General features: G+C 39.9%; 1 long non-coding RNA gene across 5 annotated transcripts in view; it reads left to right on the top strand.

Annotated features, from left to right (window-relative positions):
• The first annotated feature begins 2,203 nt into the window (after positions 1-2,203).
• LOC138760441 (uncharacterized) overlaps positions 2,204-12,403 on the top strand; it is a 217,856-nt gene continuing 207,656 nt past the window's right edge. For all 5 annotated transcript variants that reach the window (XR_011355608.1, XR_011355606.1, XR_011355605.1 and 2 more), the window contains exons 1-2: positions 2,204-2,635; positions 6,003-6,966. This is a non-coding gene — a long non-coding RNA (uncharacterized lncRNA). The remainder of the gene's footprint in view (positions 2,636-6,002; positions 6,967-12,403) is intronic.

Genomic DNA, 12,403 nt, shown 5'->3' with positions numbered 1-12,403 from the left:
GCAACCTCCTTTGAAGAAGACCGCAGAGCCCACCTCACTGACAAAAGACAAAGGAGGAAAAACCCAACACCCAACCCCAACCAACCAATTTTCTCCTGTCTGCCTGTCCCACATCGGACTTGTCAGCCACAAACGAGCCTGCAGCTGACGTGGACATTTACCCCTCCATAAATCTTCGTCCGCAAAGCCAAGCCAAAGAAGAAATGGTATGTTATACATTATATTTCACCTCTAATGATCGATTTATGTCCAAATCAATTTGCATCCCTCCCTTCCAGAATGTAACCTGGACACTAATCAATGCATGGCTGTTCAAGAATTGAGACACTGGTTAAACTGCATATGAAGATGTTATAGCTCTGGTCAACACACTATAGGAAGGATGTGATTAAGCTTGAGATTCGCTCAGAGAGTTTGAGTTACGAGAAGAAAAAGGATCATCTGGGATATTTCCCTTGGAATGATGGTGGGTGAGTAGTGACCCTATAATGAGGGGCTTAGACAGGGTGGATAATCATAGTATTTTCCCCAGGGAAGCAGCATTTAAAATTAGAGGGCATGGATTTGAGAGATGGAATTTTTTTTTTAAGTGGATCGGGATGGGGGGGTGGGGCAGGGGCCAAGTTTTTCCACACAGATGGGAGTGGGTATATGGAATGATTAGCCAGATGACTATAGAGTAGGTAATAATTACAACATTTTAAAAAAAAATATTTGAACAGTCAAGAGATATATGGAGTGAATCCAGGATTAGTTTAGATAAGCATCTTGGTCAGCATGGAGGAGTTGGGTTGAAGAGTCAGGTTCATACAGCACAAAAACAATGAAATGCAACATGGAGAAAAACAGAAACACGAAAAGGACTGCCTTGCAATATTGTAATGAAACTTTTTTTTCTGGCATTATGATAACTGTCAATGTTCTTGATCTCTTGCACATTATTTCAATGTGCATTCATTTAGTTTTGTTTTACGAAGTACTCCTTTAGCTACAAGAAAGAATTTTGGTGCAAATGCACGTGACAATGAACTCATCCATAGTAGAAAGGAAAGTTATAAAGGTTGAATGAGTGTATTTGAATCTGCTTTTCCTGAAAGCTTAAAGTACAAATGTGGATATGCAATATTAAACCAATACGAAATATTAACTAAAATACTGTCGTGTCCTTGATGGCTGCAGAGAACCTTGGTCAGAAGGTACCTGTGAAGGGAAGATTACCGGGAAGTTCAAAGATTAAGGGTTTTATAACGTTAAAATCCCGATGAACTGATCATTTAAGAACAAGAGAGTTGCGTTAACGGAAATTAAAACAGATTCCATACGAACAAAATCCTCAGTCGGAAGCATCATTTGGCAACGAAAGTTGTGCCTGTGGTTGACAGACCAAACTACTGGTTTTAACACCATCTGAAACCATTTTTTCAAGAGCAGAAACACATCCAGATTAAATGCATGAATTTGGGTTCGATCAGGAGATTAACATGGGTAAAAACGTATTCAGAAGGACGGTCAACAGCAGCCGAGGTGGGGTTCGAGGAACTTTGTGTGTGTGTATGAGTGAGTGAGTGAGTGAGGGGGGGAGAGAGAGAGAGGGGGTGAGTGTGTGTGAGAGAGAGTGAGTGAGGGAGGGAGGGAGGGAGTGAGGGGGAGAGAGAAGAGAGAGAGAGAGGGGGGGTGTGTGTGTGAGAGAGTGAGTGAGTGAGTGAGAGAGAGAGGGGAGAGAGAGGGGGGAGAGAGAAGAGCGAGAGAGAGGGGGTGTGTGTGTGAGAGTGAGTGAGTAAGAGAGAGAGGGGGAGAGGGGGGGAGAGAGAAGGGGTGAGTGTGTGTGTGAGAGTGAGAGAGAGAGAGGGGGGAGAGAGAGAGAGGGGGTGAGTGTGTGTGAGAGAGAGTGAGTGAGGGAGGGAGGGAGGGAGGGAGGGAGTGAGGGGGAGAGAGAAGAGAGAGAGAGAGGGGGGGTGTGTGTGTGAGAGAGTGAGTGAGTGAGTGAGAGAGAGAGGGGAGAGAGAGGGGGGGAGAGAGAAGAGCGAGAGAGAGGGGGTGTGTGTGTGAGAGAGAGTGAGTGAGTAAGAGAGAGAGGGGGAGAGGGGGGGAGAGAGAGAGGGGTGAGTGTGTGTGTGAGAGTGAGAGAGAGAGAGGGGGGAGAGAGAGAGAGGGGTGGGTGAGTGTGTGTGTGAGAGAGAGAGGGGGGGGGGGAGAGGAGGAGAGAGAGATGTGTGTGTGTGTGTGTGTGAAACCAGCGAGTTTAACAAGAGGACCCATCCTTCCCACATCCTCCACCCAGACCAGTGCAACAAGTAGCCAACCATGTACCAACGCCCGGACAGGAGATTCACAAACCAAAGAGCACACGGGCAACCCGACTTTGTGAGGCGTGGGAGCTGTACAATCAGGACCTGTGCGCAGTTGACTTTCCATTGAGAATGAACAACTCCAACCCTTCAACAAGCCTGTCTGGAGGAAAGGCGCCAAATACTTACAGAGCGGAGTAGCCGCGTGAAATCGCCGCTGGGACACCGGCCGCCGTTTCCTTGGTGCATTTGATAAAGCGAGCGGAGCAGCGACAGATCTTCGGGCAGTGAGGAGAAGTTGGCCACGAGGAAGAATAGATAAGGTTGCAATGGATCAAGAAGGCAAGGTAAGCCACCGGAGAAGCCATTTGGCTCTCCTCCTTTATTTAATTGCCTTGGTCCGTTGGCCCTTCGACTTGGCGCTGGCTTGTTGCAGAGAGGGCTCTGCGGTCCCGAACCGTCGCGTGCTCCGAGCCCCGCTGCTCCAATCACCTGGGCGCGCGCGCGCGCGTGCCCGCCTGCCGGGGTCGGGAAGGGCTTCCCAGCCCTTCCCGGGCGGTGCGTGCAAGGTGAACGGTTTGCACATTTCGTTCACCCCGGACCGCAATTTGAAACCTTCAAACGTGATCTTGCTTTAAAATTAAGGTCGGCATCGATTCCAGACACGACAATGAACCCTCCAGCGAAGTGGGCAGTTGATAGTTGGAAATGTTATTTGCAGGAAAAGTCATGTGAAGAAGGGATTCAAACAAATTCCAATGAGTTTAGAAGATTAAACCTGTGCATGAGATTTTTTTTAAAATTGTGAATGAATTGCAAGATTATCTGGATTCTTCCACTGTCCGTAAAAACGCACTGAAGTGCTAGAGGAACTTAGCCGGTCTTTTCAGCGTCTTCCAGTTAATATTCTGCCATGTTTTGGACCTGACCCCATCGGGGAATAAGTAGAATAAGCCAAAAGCAGGAAATCTCAGCATTCAAACAATGGGTTGGAATCCAGACCAACAAAAGGTGTTAATTGGATATGATCAGGGACTAGGTAAGAATTGACAGGTGGAGGTGGCTGACAAAAGCCAGAGAAGTGGATGTTAATGCCATCTGGTGGGAGGGTGCCCAGTCGGACAGTGACGGGCGGTCTCAGCGCAGTTCACGCCCTTCGAGGTGGGAGTGCATGGAGAATTGAAAGGGGTGACCCCTGGGAGATCCACGCTGTTGCGGCAGACAAAGCCGAGGTGCTCGACAAAGCAATCTCCCATCTGCGTCCCGTCTCACCGATGTCGAGGGGACCACCACAGGAGCTCCGGTTGCAGTAGATGACCCTTGCAGATTCACAAGTGACTGTTTGGTGAGGAAGGAGATGTGGGCGCAAGTGGAGCATTTCCTGCGGTCAAAGGTGTAGGTACCGAGGGGATGGTTGATGGGGAGGGAGGAGTGGACAAGGGAGTCACAGAGGGAGCGGTCCCTGTAGAAGGTGTCTCGTGGTGGGATCATGTAGTAGGTGGCAAAAATGGTGGAGGATGATGTGTTAGATGTGGTGGCTGGTGGAGTGGTAGGTGAGGACAGGAGGAATTCTGTCCTTGTTGCTTGTGGGGCTGGAGGGTGCCAGGGCCAATGAGCTGGTGAGTGCTGATTTGATGGTGGTAGAGGGAAAACCACTTGGTTTGAAGAAGGAGGGTACCTTTGATGATCATGTATGGAAGTCCTCATCCCGGGTGCAGATGAGATGGAAGAAGAGAATGGAGAGGGGACAGGGTGGGAAGAGGTGTAATCAAGGTAGCCGTGGGAGTTGGTGAGTTTATAGAAGATGTTGTTCAAGTGTTTGTCTCCTGAGGTGGAGACAGAGAGAAGGAGGAAAAGGAGAGCATTGCTAGAGATGGACCAAGTGAATGTGAGGTCAGGGTGGAAATTGGCTGAAAAGTAGATGAAGTCAATAAGCTCATTATGGGTACATGAGGCAGCACCAAAGTAGTCATCGATGGAGTGAAGGAAGAGTTGAGGAGCCTTGTTTGTGTAGGGTTGTAGCATTGAAAGTGTAGTCAGGATGAATTCCACAGCTCTATTGATCGGGGAGGTCCAGGGTTTAATTCCAACGTCCAAAAATTAAGACCTACATTCTTCCAAGCATCATGTTTTTTATGGAGAAGAACTTGCAGATGGTGGAGTCTCCAATCTATGGAGTAGATGTAGAGAAACTGCAACCTTCAGTGGGAGAATGTTGATTAAGACCAGCTGGGATATTCTTTGTTTACATAGAAATTGCCAAGAAATTACAAATTCAGAGGCTTCAGTTGAAATGATTTAAAAAAATTAAGATGAAAGAAGATGGTTAATAGAGTTGAAGATTGCTACTGAATTTCAACCTTATGGAGAATTACCACCAGCTTCAGGTGTCCCACACAAATAGCCTGACCACAATTTGTCAGTTATTTGAAATTGACTAGACTCCAACAATTGACTCTTCAGGGACTCTAAATGGCAGAAGCAAAGCTGCTGAAACAGTTCAATCTAGGAAAATACAAAACTACAGATGCTGGAACCTTGAACAGACAACTGCTGAAGGAACTCAGTGGGTCAGGCAGTAGTCTCTTCATCTCTGTCCAATACCTGCTCACCTTTTGGCATCTCCCCAGCTTATTTACCCTTTAATATATGTAATATCACCCCATTTTTACTTTGATCTCTACAAAGGGTCTTGACCCAAAATTTTGACTGGCTATTTCTACCCATGGATGTGGCTAGTTCCTTCAACAGTTCATTGTCTGCCTCATGAGCCTGTGCAAGTTAGACCATTTAGTTAAAGGGACAAGAATGGCTGCGAAGGAGAAAAGTAAGTATCAGTTAATTCAGATATTTTTTTTAAATGTAGTTTAATGTTTTGCATTCTTTTCAAGTGTTCTCAAGTATTGCATTCTTTGGAGAAAAAAAAATGAATATTTAGAACATTTGACCACGGCCTTGGCACTGAGAACGCACAGCATGAATAACACTTTTTAAAAAGCACCAAATCAGCTGTGTTCTTCTGTTGTGCTTGCTCCCCATCTTTGCCCTGCTCCCAGAATGCTTGGAGCCATTCATAGTGGGCGAAGGAGCTTGATTACAAATGTTAGCCTGACCTCTTTTTCGATATTCTAATGGAATTTGCATCAGAAGTCATGCATCCTGACTGATGGTGCACTTGAATTGGCAGAGCCAGGCAGTGGATCTTTCGTTCCAGCTTTATAGATTACTCTACTGAGCTTAATGTGTTTTGCAAGGCTGATTCAAATTGGCTTTCAAAAAAATACTGACTTGAGGGTAGAAACAAGTTAATTTCAAACAACCACAGACAACTGCCTAAAGTTTTCATGGAGTTCCTCTGGCAAGACCTTGAAACATTTCAGGAACTGCTATTTTCTGCTGATACATCTGCAGGAAATTGAAAGAACCCTTTAATTTAGGCCCAATTTGATAATTTATGACACTCAATTAGGAAAATACAATATGTGGAATAATTTTATCTTACCATTAAATCTAGAATATCAATTGGAAAATAAGCTTTAGCCCAATGGTGTTGGCTTATTTCATAAACCAGCATGACTGTACAAATTTCTTTAGTTCACAGATTGTTATCCTCCTGAATAGGTCCTGATCTTAATTCAATAAAGCTAACTTCAGAAATTTATTGAAAATATTTTATGTTAACAATTTAGGAAATATCATCTATTTCCTTTCTAGGTACTTCAGAGGAGGGACATCAAGAATGCAGCAATGAGAGGTTCAAGATAATAAAAGGAATAGTTTTAGTGCTCATTACAACTTGGCCATTCCTTCCTCAATTCTGGAGAAAAATTATAAAAGTTGAGAAAAGAAAAAAACTTGGCCATTCCAGCCTCAATTCTGGAGAAAAAATATAAAAATTGAGAAAAGAAAAAAAACTCGGTCATTCCAGCCTCAATTCTGGAGAAAAAATGTAAAAGTTGAGAAAAGAAAAAAACTTGGTCATTCCAGCCTCAATTCTGGAGAAAAAATATAAAAGTTGAGAAAAGAAAAAAAACTTGGTCATTCCAGACTCAATTCTGGAGAAAAAATGTAAAAGTTGAGAAAAGAAAAAAACTTGGCCATTCCAGCCTCAATTCTGGAGAAAAAATATAAAAGTTGAGAAAAGAAAAAAACTTGGTCATTCCAGCCTCAATTCTGGAGAAAAAATATAAAAGTTGAGAAAAGAAAAAAAATTGGTCATTCCAGCCTCAATTCTGGAGAAAAAATGTAAAAGTTGAGAAAAGAAAAAAACTTGGTCATTCCAGCCTCAATTCTGGAGAAAAAATATAAAAGTTGAGAAAAGAAAAAAACTTGGTCATTCCAGCCTCAATTCTGGAGAAAAAATATAAAAGTTGAGAAAAGAAAAAAACTTGGTCATTCCAGCCTCAATTCTGGAGAAAAAATATAAAAGTTGAGAAAAGAAAAAAAAACTTGGCCATTCCAGCCTCAATTCTGGAGAAAAAATGTAAAAGTTGATAAAAGAAAAAAAATTTGGTCATTCCAGCCTCAATTCTGGAGAAAAAATATAAAAGTTGAGAAAAGAAAAAAACTTGGTCATTCCAGCCTCAATTCTGGAGAAAAAATATAAAAGTTGAGAAAAGAAAAAACTTGGTCATTCCAGCCTCAATTCTGGAGAGGAAAAAAAGTTTAAGTTTCAATGGTAAGTGATTGAAAAGTGTTGGTGTTCTAAGGGACCTGGGTGTCTTTGTATACAAACCACTGAATGTTAACGTACAAGTTCAGTTAGCAATTGGAAAGACAGCCAGTAGGTTGGCCTTTGATGCAAAAGGATTTGACCTCTTGAGCAATTCTGTAGGGCCATGGTGAAGCCCAAACTGGAATATTGCATGGATTAATATTCACCCAAGGAAGAATAAACAGTAAAATCCATTACATTACTATTTGGAAATCCCAATGGTTGGGCATCTGGGTCATAGTACTGATCCCAAGTACTCCCTCTGGCTCCCATGTGTTCTTAGCCTTTGGCTCCCATGTTTTCTTTGATTAACTGGGACTCTGGTTCCTGTGTTTAGTCTGATCATGCAATAGACAATAGGTGTTGGAGTAGGTCATTTGGCCCATTGAGCCAGCACTGCCATTCATTTAGATCATGGCTGATCTTCCACTATCAGAACCCTGTCCCTGCCTTCTCCCCATAACCCTTAATTCCCCTGTCCACAAGAACCTCATCTAACTTCCTCTTGAATTTATCCAGAGAACCCACCTCTACCACCCTCTGTGGCAAAGCATTCCACAGATCAACAACTCTCTGGGTTGGAGGAGTCACGTGATGGAGTAGTGCCCGGTAGGGGAACTCCAGCCCTCTCCAGAAAAGTACAAAAAAGATAGAGATAAAACAAAGGCACAAACATAAAAACCATAAAAAAGTGAAAGTGTGGAGAAAATGGCAGCGAAGAAAGAAAAACCAAAAATAACGGGAAGAAAAGAAGAAGGAAGGACGTCAGAGGAGGAAGGTGAAGGCCTTACCGGTACGAGGAGACCCGCCGTGGAGAGAGAAGCCCGCTCCCTGAGGTCAGTGGAAACCCCGAACTCAGGATTACAAAAATGGCTCACGGAGCCAAACAAAAGTGCGCAACCGCGCATGCGTGAATCCTCGCACATGCGCAATGTGCAAGACAAAAAATAACACCGACAGGAGGGGGGACCAGCTGAGGAGTAAATCTCCACAGCTGAAACAGACAACTACAACACAACAGCAAGTCTCTCAACAGGAAAACATAGAAAATAATGAGAACAAGAAGGATGTGAATAAAAATAGGAAATCAAAGAAACAACAGATGACCAACCCAGAGGAAGAAGACCAACACCAAGACACTTCAAATAAAAATAAGAAGAACAAGAATACCCAACAAAATAAAATAAACAACCCAACAAGAAGATCAGAAGAGACAGAGGTGAAGGACACAGATCCTGGAGTAGACACAGAAGAAGAGGAGGAAGAACACAGAGAAATGGAAGATGAAGGGAAGGGCAAGTACATGGATATATATTTTTTTAAAGAATATATGGAAACAGTAAAAGAATGGCAGTCACAAGAATTCAGTGAAATAAAAAGAGTAAAAAGTACAGAAGAAAAAATGAATAGATTAGAGATGATCATGTCAGATATAGGAAAAAGAGTAGACAAGGTGGAAGAACGAGAAACAGCCGTAGAAATGGAGGTAGAAGACTTAAAAAAGAAATTAGAAGAATCTGATAAAAAAGTTAAAGAAACACAGGAGCTGTTAACTCAGATGATAGATATAATGTAAAACTATAATAGGAGAAAAAATATAAAGATAGTGGGCCTTAAGGAAGATGAAGAAGGCAAAAATATGAAAGAATTTATAAAAGAATGGATCCCCAGAGTCCAAGGAATGCCAGAATTACAGGAAGGAATGGAAATAAAAAGGGCACACAGAACATTAGCCCCCAAACCACAACCGCAACAAAAACCAAGATCCATTCTAGTAAAATTCCTAAGATATACGACAAGAGAAAATATATTGGAGAAGCAATGAAAAAATAAGAGAAGACAAAAAACCACTGGAATACAAGGGTCAAAAATTTTTTTTCTATCCAGATATAAGTTTTGAACTTCTGAAGAAGAGGAAGGAGTTCAATGCAGCAAAAATGACCCTATGGAAAAAAGGTTATAAATTTATGTTAAAATACCCAGCGGTACTTAAAATAGTTATTCCGGGGCAGCAAAGCAAACTATTCTCGGATCCGGAAGAAGCACGAAAATTTGCAGAACAACTACAAAACAGACAGAGAGATTAAGAGATGTAACAAGAACAAAAATGACAACAAATTTTATATATATATATATATATATATATAGAAATAGAGTATAAGTAAGAACTAAGAAGGGAAAGAAAGGAAGTAAGGAGGGAATTAAGAGAGTGACCTTTATTATATATGAAGATTAAAATCTTTTCTGGGGGGGGCTGGGTGGGGAAGAATAACAGTCACTGCGAAATCAGTTGATGCTTGTGAGCGGATTCGCAAATCCAAATGGAGAGGGGAGATGTGGTTGGCCGACAAGGGACAAAGGGCAACTCAGAAAGGGGAGGGACTAATTTTAGATATGAGAATAGTGGAAATATTTTATGTTTTAGAAATGTTGTCTTATAATGTGTTCAAAAAAAGAAAGCAGAAATGGATAAGAAGGGAAGGTGGTGATGAGGAAACAGAAAGGAAAGATAAACAAAGTATGAAATGACTATGTTGAATTATATGACTTTTTAAATATTAATGGAATACATAACCAAATCAAAAGGAAGAAACTGTTAAATTTACTGAAAGAAGAAAAAATTGATATAGCATTCGTACAAGAAACACATCTAACTGAAGTGGAACACAAGAAATTAAAGAGAGATTGGATAGGGCAGGTAACAGCAGCATCATATAATTCAAAAGCAAGAGGAATAGCTATATGAATCAATAAAAATGTATCAATCAAAATAGAAGAAGAAATCATAGATCCAGAAGGAGATATGTAATGATAAAATGTCAGATATATTCAGAATTTTGGAATTTACTCAATGTATATTCACCTAATGAAGAAGATCAAAACTTTAAGCAAGATATCTTTTTGAAGATAGCAGATACGCAAGGGAATTTTAACCTTAATTTGGACTCAAACATGGATAAAACTGGAAAAAAAACTAACAGAAAGAACAAAGTAACCAAATTTATAATTAAATCGATGCAAGAAATGCAACTTTTGGATATATGGAGGAAACAACACCCAAAGGAAAAGGAATATTCATATTATTCGGGTAGACACAAAGCATACTCAAGGATAGACCTATTCCTGTTATCAGCCCACATTCAAGGGAGAGTTAGGAAAACAGAATATAAAGCTAAACTATTATCAGACCACTCACCCCTGTTATTGGCAATAGAGCTAGAGGACATCCCACCAAGAATGTATAGATGGAGATTAAACTCCATGCTACTTAAAAGACAGGATTTTAGAGAATTCATTGAATGACAAATTAAAATGTACTTTGAAATAAATACAGAATCAGTGAAAGATAAGTTTATACTATGGGATGCAATGAAACTGTTCATCAGAGGGCAAATAATAAGTTATGTAACTAAGATGAAGAAGGACTACAATCGGGAAACAGAACAGTTGGAAAGGGAAATAACAAATATAGAAAAATAATTAGCAATGAAGGAAGATACAACTAAAAGAAGAGAATTGGCAGATAAAAAAATAAAATATGAAACACTACAAACATATAAGGTGGAGAAGAACATAATGAAGACAAAACAGAAATATTATGAGCTAGGAGAAAAAACGCACAAAATTCTAGCGTGGCAGCTTAAGACAGAACAAACTAAAAGAATGGTATTGGCATTAAGGAAAAAGGACAAACAAATTACATATAATCCAACGGAGATCAATGAAAACTTCAGGAAATTCTACGAGCAACTATATCAAACTGAAAACGAAGGGAAAGAAGACAAAATAGATGAATTTCTAACTAAAATTGAACTACCGAAATTACAAACAGAGGAGCAAAATAAATTAATAAAACCATTTGAAATGGAAGAATTTCAGGAGATATTAAAAAAACTACCGAACAATAAAACACCAGGAGAGGATGGATTCCCAATAGAATTCTATAAAACATTTAAAGACTTATTAATTCCTCCCCTCCTGGAAGTAATCAACCAGATTGATAAAACACAAAGCATACCAGATTCTTGCAAAACAGCAATAATTACAGTAATACCAAAGACAGGGAAAGATCCACTTGCACCAGTGTCATATAGACCAATATCTCTACTTAACACAGATTATAAGATAATAGCTAAATTATTAGCAAACAGATTGGCCGACTATGTACCAAAAATAGTAAATCTAGACCAAACTGGATTTATTAAAAAAAGACAAACAACAGACAATATCTGTAAATTTATTAACTTAATTCATGCAGTAGAAAGAAATAAAACTCCAACAGTAGCGGTTGCTTTAGACACAGAGAAGGCCTTTGACAGAGTAGAATGGAATTATTTATTCAAAGTACTACAAAAATTCAGCCTACCAGAGAAATATATTAATTGGATTAAAGCATTATATAAGGGGCCATTGGCGAAAGTGACAGTAAATGGATATATATCAAAACAATTTAACTTAAGCAGATCAACAAGGCAGGAATGTCCACTATCTCCCTCACTGCTCGCGTTAGCTATAGAACCACTAGCAGAACTGATAAGAACAGAAAATAAAATAAGAGGGATAAAAATAAAAGAGAAGGAATATAAAATCAATCTATTTACAGATGACGTTATAATATACTTAACAGAACCAGAAATATCAATAAAAAAATTACATAGGAAATTGAAGGAATATGGAGAAGTATCGGGGTACAAGATCAACACAAATAAAAGTGAAGCAATGCCAATGAATAATGCGGATTTCACAAAGTTTAAGAAAGAATCGCGATTTAGATGGCAAACACAAGCAATGCGATACCTAGGTATACAACTAACTAAAAACCTCGACCATCTATATAAACTAAATTACCATCCATTAATAAAAAAAATTACAAGACGACTTAGACCATTGGAAAAACTTACCACTAACACTGATAGGAAGGATAAACTGTATTAAAATGAACATTTTCCCAAGGATACAATACCTATTTCAGTCATTACCAATACACCTAACAGAGAAATTCTTCAAGGAGTTAAAGAAAATAATAAGGAAATTCTTATGGAAAGGGGGGAAACTGAGGATAGCACTAGATAAATTAACAGAATGGTACAAACAAGGAGGCTTACAACTACCAAACTTTAAGAATTATTATAGAGCCGCACAATTAAGATACCTATCAGATTTTTATCAAACAAGGGAAAAACCAGATTAGAACTAGATAAAATAGGGGAGAAGATACCTGAACATATAATATATAAATGGGATGAAAAATTGGTGCAATGTAGGAATTCACCGGTATTGCATCATCTGCTCAACATTTGGAAGAAGATTCATGTAGAAAGGAATAAAACAAATTACCAACTACCAAAACTAATATTGACGCAAAATCAGCGAATCCCTTTCACAATAGATAACCTTTCCT

The sequence above is a fragment of the Narcine bancroftii genome, chromosome 4, assembly GCF_036971445.1.
Source record: "Narcine bancroftii isolate sNarBan1 chromosome 4, sNarBan1.hap1, whole genome shotgun sequence".
Taxonomy (NCBI): Eukaryota; Metazoa; Chordata; class Chondrichthyes; order Torpediniformes; family Narcinidae; genus Narcine; species Narcine bancroftii.
This window is presented reverse-complemented; position numbering and strand designations above follow the sequence as displayed.